The 12,927-nt window shown below is 37.8% G+C and overlaps 1 protein-coding gene across 1 annotated transcript in view; it reads left to right on the forward strand.

Moving 5' to 3' along the window:
- The window catches only part of gabrb4 (gamma-aminobutyric acid type A receptor subunit beta4), a 58,596-nt gene that overhangs the window by 18,907 nt on the left and 26,762 nt on the right, over nt 1-12,927 (forward strand). The gene's annotated exons all lie outside the window — the stretch shown is intronic.

Below are 12,927 nucleotides of genomic sequence, written 5' to 3' on the forward strand. Positions count from 1 at the left end.
GGATGGTACGCTGAAATATCAAGTATACCATTTCCAACATTAACCTTCTTACTGCAGATGCAATTATTAAACAATAAGAGCTTTTTTCATGCTACGTTTATTTCCTGAATGAAGAGTGTATATCGCACCATATTAGATATCAGTCAAGTTAAAAGCAGCAAACGTCTTAGCCTGGTTTGTATATATTTTTTCTATATCAAATGTTCTGTTTGTTACTGTTGAAAAACAATGATTGCTGAATGTCCATATGAGAAATACACAAACAATGTTGCATAATGTAAACCTATTACAGTGGGGAAGTAATATTCTACTGCTTGGCTGTCTCCTGCCGCGCAGAAAACAAGCATTTTATTTTGAAATGGTTACTGGCGGGGAACACTGTGGAGGAGAGACAATTACACGACTTTTGAATGTTTTTGAATATTTAATAAGACCACATGATGGCTCAGTGGTTAGCACTGTTGCTTTTGTTTTTTTTCCACACAAAACCTGTGATCTTTCTGTGTGAAGTTTACATGCTCGCTTCATGTCACAGTAGGTTTCCTCCGGCTGCTCCAGTTTCCTCCCACAGTCCAGAGACATGCCGGTTAGGTCAACTGGAAATTCTAAATTGCCTGTAGGTGTGAGCGTGTTTGTCAGTTAGCCCTGTGATGGACTGGTGACCTGTCCAGGGTGTAATCTCGCGCCCAGTGCATGCTGTGATATATAGACTCCAGCTCCTCGCAACCCTGAAAAGGAGCATGTATTAATTTTCATCTATGGCTTTAAATAAATGAGAAAGAAACATGAGTTAAGAGGGTATATGCTGTACCTAACTATACGTTATGGCTAAAAAATAAATGCATTTTAAACTATTTTTTGAGAGTGAATTTGATATGATTAATGATTTCTGTTGTGAATTGAACACAGCACACAGTTTTTCCATCTTGTGAACGTCTAGGGATATTTAAGGTCTTGAGGGTTTGGCATGAATAATTTCAGCCAGCACTACAGTAGTTCCCTGTGGTGACCTATATAGCTTCATTCATAAAGACAATCTACATTCACAACCTTGTGGACTAGCGTGTCAAAACTGTAGAACTACCTCCCTCTAAATGTACTCTGTGTATGCAATCCACTATAGTCAACATAATATATTTGCACACCCTGCACTAATCGATACAGTCTCTTTTTTTCTTTCTTAATGTTAAACAGTTATATGCACTTATTTGTTTATGTATTTATTGTTTGTTTATTTCATATTAATGTTTAATATGTGTATGTATGTACCAACAACCAAGGCAAATTCCTTGCAAAGTGTTACTTACTTGGCAATAAATCCCCTGCTGTTTTTGATTCTGATCAACACACTAATTAATGGTAAGGATGTGTCAGTTTGGTTGTAAAACACACACACACACACACACACACACACACACACACACACACACACACACACACACACACACACACACACACACACACACACACACACACACACACACACCGGTTGGTAGATCTCAGGCTTTTCACATTCACACGAAGCTCGATTGGAATATTTAAAGCGTCTAAACTTTACATCACAGCCGAGCATAAATGTGGCTTCCTGAGTGATCATGTTCACAGAAATCACTTACCAATCATGGAGTTGAATTCAATAGACCTGCCATAAACAATTGAATAATTGAACATTAAGGTGTCATTGTTACTTTTTAGATCTTCTGTATTTGGTCACAGCCGACGCGTATCAAAGACACCCTTTGGTTTTTTAAGTCATTTTTTTTTTCATTCTCTGCTAGTGTATTGGTTGCTCTCTGCCATGATGGAAATAATTGAAGAGGCCACTGTACAGAATGCAGGGGAAGAGTACGGTGCACCGTAACATGTTGTTCTATTTGTTGAGGACAGTAGCCATTGAAAACCAAAGAAAACACCGACTCGGCTGGATAAATCATCATGCTTCTCTTGCAACACTGTTGGGAAAATGCTGCACAGTTGCTATGGAACTCTCTGTTGCTAGGCAATGGGTTGATTATCAGAGGTTGTTTTTTTTATATAAGAGTGGTGTTTTCGTTGCTGTCCACCAAATTTGCTTTCAGAACTGACAGGTTTTTACAACTGACAGATTCATGACAACGCTATCCACGATTCAAATGCAATTCATCCAGTGTGATATATTCATACTCTGGACTGGAATCTGTGCCATACTGAATATTCAAACGCTCTGTATTTACATGAATTCTAAACATCATGAAAGGTTCCAGTGGTAAACATCGATGTTGGGGTGGTGGTGGGGGCTGGAGTGCAGTGCTTCTTCTTCCCAATGTGTACCATACCAAACCATATATGTGACTGTCTAGCTTCCTTAAGGAGCCTTTTTAATCAGATTTCATCATGTGCTGATGCTGTATGGGCTGCAACGAGATGTCTTCTCTTCTGCTGAAAACTCATTTTTTTCTTGGCACAAGTACAGAATATAACCCAGATATGCCAAAAGATTTAACTCAGCCCCTAATCTCAGCACCTGTTAGCTGTTAATGAATGCTGCTCCATTTATGCAAATATCCAATTTATAAGCAGTGGAGATAGGGAGAGGGAATATCATTACTGAATGTTGCCCTCTTGTGGTTGCATTCCAATATCAGACTGATTAAACCTTTTTATTAGTGGAAGTAATTTTTGATGTTTATTATTTATAACTGCTTTTGCAGTACACATTTCTTTTGTTATTTAGACCCGTCATGAGATTAAAGGGTGAGTTGAAAATCACTGTCAAACTAAAGCAGACATTAGCAATTTTCATAGTCCAAGAAATACTAATGTAATACCTTTTTGAGGTTTGCCAAATACAAAACAAGAGCAACAAATACCAGCAGGGCAGTCAGACTCTCTCTGCATCCTCTTCTGATAAGGGATTCTGATGAGTGGAACACAACCCTTTAAGTCTAATGAAGCCATCAGTTTTTCAAATGGCAGACCTAGCTAATATTGCATTTCATGGGACTAATACTAGCACTGTTACACCTAACAAAGGCCAGAGTAAGCAAAGGCCTCATGTGTCCTCTACTGTACTTTTCCTTGTAGAGAATTATGTGCCAAACTCCATTCAAAAATCTCCAAATTTTCAGCAATGGAATATACAGGTAACGTTGGCAAACATCTGAACCATCATGCAGTATTTAATTTTAGTGCAGTGCAAGTTTGTTTATTGGCAACATTAAAACATTTTCTTATTAATAAAAAAACCCAATATCTGATTTTGTCAGACATAGAAGATAAAGCTGTTCATATATACATATTCTATATCTGAGGAACAAAGAATAAGTGTACAGTAGGAGCCTTAGCTGACATTGACAATCCATAATAGAAGTACTTAGTGATTTTTTTTTTCTAATTTGTCAAGCACCCAGCTGATTACTCTCTGACAGACTTAGGGGAACCACATTTACTACAGTACAACCTATGACAACTAGTGCCTGAATTGGTCCCCAAAAAGGTGCCAGTACCCCAATTCAGCAATTGCATGACATGATCATTGCATGTTTCCTGGATATATTTATATTCATACCTTATAAGGGTGACCCTGAATAGCCGACTGTTCAGCGATTCGATCTAATGAGACTGATTTGACTACCAATCGTGTCGAATCGTCGCAGTGTCTGAAAATGTGGTTATGAAACAAAGGATCATTCCATTCCGGCTTCATGGGGGTGCTGAATGTCTGATTTAACATAGAATTGCTTGGTTTTTCCAAATAAATCATATAGCCTATTTTGGTATAAATATCAGCCGAGGACTGTATATACAGTCTATGATATCAGCCTATTAGTAATATTGTTAATAACAATTTGAATCAGAAGTAAGGGTAATCATGTAGACAAAACTCAGAAGTGCCAGTACTCAGTACTGTTGAGTTGGCCCATTTCAGGCCCTGAAGACAACCCAGTACAGCCTTGTTGACAATACAGTGACATGGACTGGCTATTTAAATCTGTTTGATTCTGTGTACAACCAAGAATGATTTCTAAAGCATTTGTCACATTTCTACAACACTGACTGATACCATGGGATTTGGAGATGTTAGATATCTTAGATCCAGCTTATGTGTGGCTCGAATTAGAAAAACAAGATGACCACTCCCTGACACTGAACCTATATTGTTTAGATATGAACGACTCCAAGAAAATCGTTAAATAGGGCAGCCTCCCCGCCCACCACATCAGTTTAGCTTGTCTGCCCCGAGGCTAGATGAGACTGTCAGACTTGAAGCTAAATATGGCAACACATTGTTGGAGTTGAGAGGACAGCACAGCATACATAATAAGCAAAGGAAGGGACAGCTAGGCTAAATAAAAAAAAGCAACTGTCAACGAGCAGTGGAAATATGATAAGCACAGCGAGATGCATGACTGGCTGCTTTTTGAACCATCGAGGGAATCTACTCGACGCAGCAGCAATCGTCATCGCAAAGTTCCCAACCTTGCTAATAATTCCCTCAGCCGTGATCCAGGTCAATCATCCGATGCAGAAACACAATTTACTGTAGACGTTGTGAAGATGATGTACTAATTGTAAACGGTTACCATGGGGATCATCAGGCACGCAGAGCCATTCAGTAAGCACGTAATGTAAATGTTACAGCATTTAGTTTCAAAATGCACTTATGTTAGTATTATTAAGGAGGCATTAACGATAAGAGGAATTAGGCCCCTAACACCCCAGAAAGCTAAGCAGTAGTTATTTCTCTGCTTACCGTATGTACAAGGTTCCATTTAACTGTTTCCACCATGATTTCTTTTGTGAACAGGGAATGCAATTTAATTATGCAATAAAAAATACCATTTGTTTTTGATATGTTGTTTTATTGATCACTTCACATAGTTCTGCTTGATGGCTCTTTGCAGACAAGGTTCTGTCAAAGTCATTTGGCTTTATCATTTCTACTCTAATAGTTAAAGGTATCTGATGTGCTATTGATATCCAGGGAAGCTGCTACCTAGTTAGAATGATTGGTCTTAGTAATGCTTTTATTAAAGGACTAGTTTGTGTTTGTTAAATGTCCTCCAAGTAAATGGCCAAAAAGCCAGTTTGATTAAGGTGGGTGTGGAAACCAGAAACCAGATTACTTTTTGGTAAAATACTAACAGGCTTAGGTAAAAACAGAGGCCAGGCATTAGTACTACGACTCTGGCAAGAAAGTTGGCAAATATCCCTCCTTTAAGATAGCTATATGGCAGTTTCTCAATCATTTTGCACTTTGTGATCAATATCTCCTTTAATAAATGAAGTAATCGAGAAAAACGATAATTTTGCACATTACGTTTTGCAAGTCAACTCTTATTTTGTTCTTTGTTCTGAATGGAGAAAAAAAGCTCAAACGGGAAAAGTATTAGAGGGAAATGTCACAGATCAAGGTGTTTTCACCGTTGATTTGTTTAACTGTTTCACTGTTTTTTGTTTTTTTTTATTCAATAATTATGGAACGTCTTTCCAAAAGTCAATGAGTAATCGTGTAAAATAATCATGATTTCAATATTGACCAAAATAATCGTGATTATGATTCTTTCCATAATCGAGCAACCCTAGTAACAAACCATCTGGCGCATCTGGTTAAGTTTCCATGGTAATAAGAGCAAAACAAGGGTGGCAGAAAACGTAAGAAAATGTCATCACATAAATGACTCGCACTGTAAATTAGTCTTTCACTTTATTTCTAAAGTCATTCATGTAAGGACAGCAGTCTTGTGAGAGCCAGCAGGGTTCTTGCGTTTTATATTTTGTACGAATTAAACAAACAAGATATAAAACATGTTAATTAGCGAGCTTAAGAGGTGCTGGTAGGCCTTATGCTAAGCTAAGCTAACTGACCGTTGTCCATATTTTTACTAGACAGATGAGAATGGTACTGTATCAAACTTGCAAGGAAAAAAAATGAGCAAATTTCCCAAAATGTCTAGCTATTCTTTTAATTCATTTAAATAAATCACTGCAAAATGCTGTCATGTTTTATTGGATCGTAAAGCTGCTAACTAGTTATGATCAGCTATTGAATTTAGATCTGTGTAGATGTCAGTGTCGGTATGATGTCTTATGAAAAGTTATGCACAATTTTTAATTATCCTAAGAATGTCCAGCAACACGAGCGATCAGCGATCAGGTTAGGTTTAGAAAAAGATCAGGGTTAGGGTTAAAATAACTTTGAATAACTACATTTGTTACGTAACTAGCGTAGCTAGTTAAGTAGGTAAGTTACGTGACAATAGTACGTTCAAATAAATCAACGTTGACTTTTGCTTTCATACGGGACAGGGGCACAAACGGCGGTATCCTGGGTGAATGTCCTGTGTTTGTTGACCCATCCATCCACCCCACCTCCGTCCTGTGCAGACTTGTCGCTCTTTATTCTATGTTACCTGACTTCTTCCTTCGAGGAAGCCCTGCATGTCCTGGCTCACAATTACGAAGTATATACACAAATTAAATAGCGCATTACTTTTTCTGGGTAGCCTATATGTGAATACAAACAGCCTGTCTATTCGTGAACTGATAGAAAGACGCTAAGGTGGAAATGCTCTACCAAAGTCGTACCCATAAAACATTTGCACAGCCTCATTATTCTCCATTATATACTCTCTTCTCCTATATTATTGGTATTACCTCCAACAACAGTTACCAGCCCTTTGCAGTGAGTTTGTGCTCACGGCAAGCTTGTGCACTCCTGTGTGCATGCTGGTAGAACATGATATCATTACTCTGCCACGCCTCAAGTGGTCATGAATCCAACAGAGCACCTTTCATTTAGTAAAAATGTCAGTAAATCTGTCCTATGCTCTGAGCGCTGTTGCTGTGCCCAGTTCTGGGAGCCACACGCTGGGTTCAGTCTAGAGGCAAAACTGGTTGACAATTCAAGATCAGTGCTTATTGTTTCTTTGTTTAAATACAGTCACATCTATATCCAGCCCATCAGCAGACATCTGTTAAAAGCGGTTCCTATTGTGATATAGGCCTGACATTAAAATCAGGAGCAGGTTGACACTTCTTGGAAAAGTGGTGGAAACTGTTTACACGCGGATATGATAATTGTTCAGAGACAATATGGTTTGCCTCGGGACGGCATGTTCTATTTCTCGCACACACTCCTTTCTTTTGTATACATCCAGACAAAAGGTGACTGTAGTGAGCACTTTGTTCATCTGTTAATGGTATTACTTTTAAAGAATATCCAAGTATTATGTAGTGAAAATCAAGCATTTTCTAGACAATGTTGGAAATGGTGGTTAAAAATGAATGGATAAATTCTTATTTAAAGATGTAAAGGAATGCTGTTGCTCTCCCAATGTGTGAAGTGCAAGTGCAGGTGGCAGGTTTTATTTTAAGAAAGATGTGGTGACAAAGTGAGTGCCTCTGTTTCACTAAAGCAGGGTCAAATATGCAGAGAGGGAGAGAGAGAGAGGGAGAGGTGGGGGGGGAGAGATTTGGTGCTTTCTGTTTTCATCTAGCGAATGAATGTACTTTAACATCTCTGGGGAAAACTGTTACCGGTTGCCTTCATAAAGTGCGATGGAAAATGGCCCTACTTCCTCCGTTCTTTTTTTGAAAGAGATGGGTCAAGAAATATGACAAAGCTTCAGGGCATTTAGCGTAGTGGGAGAGGGTTACAGGATATAACAGACAGGATAGATGGGCCGTTTCGGTCAACTGGTTTGCGGGTTAATGTTTCAGTACTAGTATTTGAAAAGAAACATAGTAATTTACCAATATCTTCAGGAAGGGTCCCATACCCATACGAGGAAATGATCTTTAAGTAATTTAGATGAATTGTGGTACGTGGTTATGGATATGAGTCAGTTTCCTACATCATACTTTGGGTTGTTTGTCTTTTGACTCTCTGATGGTGCATTCAGTAATGGTGAATTCAAACAGAAAGAGCCCAGAGTGTTACATTAGAAGGTCTGTATGTCTCTGTAATCTCATAAATGAGTACAGTCACGACTGTCTCCCCTCAGGCTTCGGGGGAGTATTTCCTCACCCTAATTCCTCCGGATCGTAGAGCGCAGGATAGTACAGTACAGGAGAGTACAGTACAGGAGAGTACATAGTTTCGCTTGCTACAGAGCTTAGAAATAATGACCCAATTATGATCATATTTTTCTAATTTATGGGTTTTTCAAAGCTTTGACCAAATGGTCCAGTTGAGATAATTAATTGCATATTATATGATCCATTTATTCAAATGAAAGTAGATATCAGCTGGCATGGCTGTTAAAAACTCCTGCACACATTATTCCATCAAAAAGCAGGGTAGCACTTATTAATAACCATCATTAACAAAATTGTGAATTGATATTTAATTCAACTTTAGGTAATAGTTATTTTACTGTTAACAAACGTTGCAATTATGTTTACAAATTATTCAGAATGTTATAATGTAACATATTGTGTCATTAGTTTAGTGTTATATAAACTCATTTTAGATATACAGTGTGGTTAATAATTTGTCAATGGTTAATAATTGTTTAGTAAACCATCTATAAAAGTTATTTGGATGGCTATAAAGTTGTGACTTTTTTTGCTTATAATAATTAGTTAATGATTAATAAGTGTTTTTTAAAGCATCACGTAACATTACTTTGGCTCCATTAAAGGTCCAATGTGTAGGAATTTCTCCCATCTGGTGTTGAGATCATATATCGCAATCAACTCTCTCGCACCACGCAGTTCAAAGTACGTATTACAGCTACGGTAGCCTTCACACTTCAAAAAGCTGGCCTCTTACTCTTTCCATATCCTTTTTCTTTTCTCCCTTACCGGCTAACATATTTCAAGATGGTGCATGAATATGGAGCGTCTACCCCAGTTCATGTGAATGCAAATGTAAAATTTCAAGCCAATAGGAACACTTGGAATTGATGGTGGTGGTATGAAAAAGGACAAGTTTGTGAACGGGCAACACAGATTTTGATAATGCTAACTAAGCACGTTACACACTGGATCTTTAAATCTTTTTTTCTGTGATCTATTAAGGATATGAATTCTTATTTGTGCACTAATAGCTAAATAATGTTTATAGATGCTTTACAAAATATGTATTAACCATAAACAAGGAATTATTAAAATCAGTTGCAACTTTATAATAACCATCCAAATAGTTTTTTTTGTGAATTGACAGTTTACAAATGATTTCTTAAAGGTTTACAAATAATTTGGTAATCATTAACAAATACTTAATATAAAATATAAATTGTTATGATTTGTGCAACAATAGCCTGTTAAAATAACAGATTTTAGCATTACACTGACAATAAGTTAACATTAGAAGTCATCATTTCATCGTTTAACAATAAAATAACTATTCATTTAAGTTGAATTACCTCTCAATGTACCATTTTTAGTGATTGTTATTATAAAGTGATACCATATGTAGTGTTTCTTTCTACAGTGAACTTTAGAACAAACTTGCAAACATTTGATTGACAGAGGCTGCTGGGGAGCACCAATACTACTACTGTGTACTGCGTCGACTTGTTAACGTCTGCATAAATTGCCCGTCACACAGCTGCTACATGGTTTTCCAAGCAATTAACTATGTTATACACCCAGGTGGGGGTTTAGCACACGTGTGTGTGCCAATACAATTATATTTGCAAGCTGCCCCACAATAGCTACTTTTAGTTCAGATGGATTCATGCATTAGGCCGGCTGCACACTGGCTGCGTGGCTTTTCTGTTGCGTATCAGTAGCGTGGCATTTTCTTTGTCTTTGCACACAGCTGCTGCTAGCCTTGTCTGTACACATGCATGTTTCCCATTGATAAATATATACTGATTTGATTACAGAAAAGACGTCATCGGAAGTATTGATGGCAAAATAGGCTACAGAATATTTCGTTAAAAATCTGCAATTATTATTATTTCTTTTTAAATTGCATTTATATCTGCATTTATGTCAAAACCTAGAGACTTTCAAACATCAAAATGTCATTTATTAATATGTATTTGTGTCAAAATGACGTATAAACATATTTTCTTTTTCTGTTTTGCCTGGATACGCTTCCAACACGCTTGAGTGTCGCGTGAAAAATAGGCGTCGGTCCTATTTCTAACATGCACGCGTTTTCAGCGAGACGTGCATGTCACGCAGGCAGCCTGCAAGCTCTAACCTGTTAACATGGGAGCCGAAATAAAAACGGACACGAAACGTAGCTGAAACGCTCACGCCACGCAGCCAGTGTGCAGCCGGCCTAAAAAGCAGCACAGTAAGTGCAGTTAGGGAGTTACATGTAATTTGCATTCGTAGGATTTTTGCCTTTTAGGTTTCGAGGGACACATCATGACTCGTGAATGATTTATTTGGAATAGTTTTGGTGCAGACACTAACTCAATAGTCCCTGTGGTTCCAGATTCTGTCAGTGTGCCCTGCAGGAGTGCGTCTGAGCTTGTCCAAGCATGCAAACAAACGTGTGTTTCACAATCGCTCTGGGTCAATGGGACTTTGGTTAGACTTTGCGTGGGGTGCTTGGACCCCATTATACTTTCATGCAAGTCTAGTTTGTTCTTGTTTTGGACTGGGGGATACACTGAACTGTTCTGATGCAATGTTCAATGAAATATTCAATAAACTAAGTCTCCCCCAAATAACAAAATAAAATAAAAATTGCAGATCATTTTCCTTAGTTTCATCAGAGAAAACTGCAGTGTGTTTAAAGCATACTTGATGAAATTTTACCCATCCATGCAGAGATTCCATTGGCTAATTGTTAAAAAATATTTTCATTAATATCTTTGTCCACACAAAATGCCTTTGGTCAAATGTGCTCATTCCTCTGTTACTTTATATTTTATAGAATGTACAATGAGCTCCATGCTCTAAGTAATTAAAACCAGACACACAGTTTGTGGGTCTGTGCTGTTATTACAGTGATAAACACTATAGTTAGTGCAGGTAAAGTGCAGACTCACAGCTTTCATTGGCATGTATTTTTTTTTTAAACCATATTCCATAAAAAGTTGGCCTTTTCATGCACTTAAACTCTTTATTTTAGGCTTGTGAAGGCTATTTGGACAGATTAGGGTTATATAAGCACATTAATACATTGTCAAAAATATTTATGGCATCTCAACTGTGCAAGTCTGCAACCTACATCACTATGACACATGCTGTCTACAGTAACTGTCAAGATCTTTTTTTTTTCCATTCTTTTTTTTTTCATTTCAAAGTGTGTGTATTTTGAGAGGATTTAGAAGAAAGGGGAAGTTGTAGATCTGTCATGGTCAAACCGTGACTTTGCACTGTTTTTTTTGACTAAGTCTATTTTGTGAACCTTTTGGGGAATGAAACCTTGCAAAGTTTAAAGAAAAGAGAAGATATGTGAAAACAAGTGATCTAGACGGATGTGCAAGGACAAATCCAACAAAGAACAAACAACTTACTTCTAGCTGCTTCTGACCGGATGGTATGGAAACTGTTCAGTTCTCGTAATTAGCGTCTTCTGTTTTGTTCTTGAGTCAGAGATAAGGACATAGACAAACAGAGTGGCAGAGAGAGAGAAAAGGAACAGGAAAAATAGAATATATATATATATATATATACAGTAATGTGTAAATCCTATTTGAATAAAAAGTAGATTCTGTACCTCTTGATTGTATACACGCAAACATGACATATAGACGTACAGCTGTTTTCTGTGTTGTTTATGATCCTTATGCTAATGCCATTTCCACTATAATACAAGATTATGTGAATATACTGATTCAGCACAGCCCCATAAACCAATCACTGAAATGTTTCTGCTGTTTCTGTTTTCTGTGTCAGCACTTTATCTTTTGTGGCCTGATCATTCTCACTGAGGCAATGCAAGGCTGACACGGTTTGAGGGAGAGAAGGACGGGGAGGGAGCGTGTTTAGGTGTTGTGGACTAAAAATGCATAGGAGAAAGAATTTGGAACGATAAAACACTGAGCATCAGTGTCAACAAATCTGTTCACTCACAAAATCCACTGCCTGGGGTAACGGCTTCTCTTTGTTTTGCTGCTTGCTGGAAAACGTATCAAGCACAGAACAGATAAAAGGAAGAAAAAGACATCACTTTGAAAAGACTCCAGCCCTCACTGCAGTTCTGCGTCTAGCTTTACGAAGGGCAAGATGGCGCCATCGTGTAATGTCGCCTTGGTGTAGCTGGTGCGCATTGTTTTGTCTTGTTTAACTTTGCTTTATTGTTTATTTCCTTTTTAATACCTTTACATATGCACCAATCACCAAGGCAAATTCCTTGTAAGTGTTACTTACTTGACAATAAGTTTATTCTTATTCTGAGCCTCCTCAGAGTTGACCAAGCAGGTGTGGTTGCAGTGGGATGCTAATATTCCAAAGTTTGTTTGCATAACACCTATTCTGAAAAGAGCTGACAACAACAACATAATAAACGCCAGGTGAGTGACTTTAAAAGAGAATTCGAGGCTCAGGGAATACCCCACTGTTGCCATTTATCGTTGCAATTATTTAAAATGTATTGTAAGCACACAGATGTGAAGTATGTCTTTTTTTTGTCCCTAAAATAAAGACAATGTTGTACATTGGCTGATGTGTGTGATCACACATTACACAGTCACACAGTATGTCTAAAGTCATCTACTCTTAGTTTCAGTGACTGTGTGTACATGGGCACTGTGAAATGGATAATCCTTGTAAACCTTAACTTGCGTGAATATTGAAGTGGGCTAAGTGTTATCTGTACATGTAAGGGAGTTGACATGCATAGCTGTTTATATGTCAACAACGTGTACGGTAATCGTGTAACCTAGGTACAGTCTGCTCTTCCCGGTCCTTGCTAGCCTGGAAATTAGGATGGATGAGTGCATTTCCCCTGTGCTGTTTCATAAGCACAAGCTGAGAGTAACTGATCTTTGCTTTCTGTTTTACGTACAGTCTCTGAGCAGCAAAAACAGATTT

Source organism: Perca flavescens, chromosome 13, assembly GCF_004354835.1.
Source record: "Perca flavescens isolate YP-PL-M2 chromosome 13, PFLA_1.0, whole genome shotgun sequence".
In the NCBI taxonomy this organism is placed as follows: Eukaryota; Metazoa; Chordata; class Actinopteri; order Perciformes; family Percidae; genus Perca; species Perca flavescens.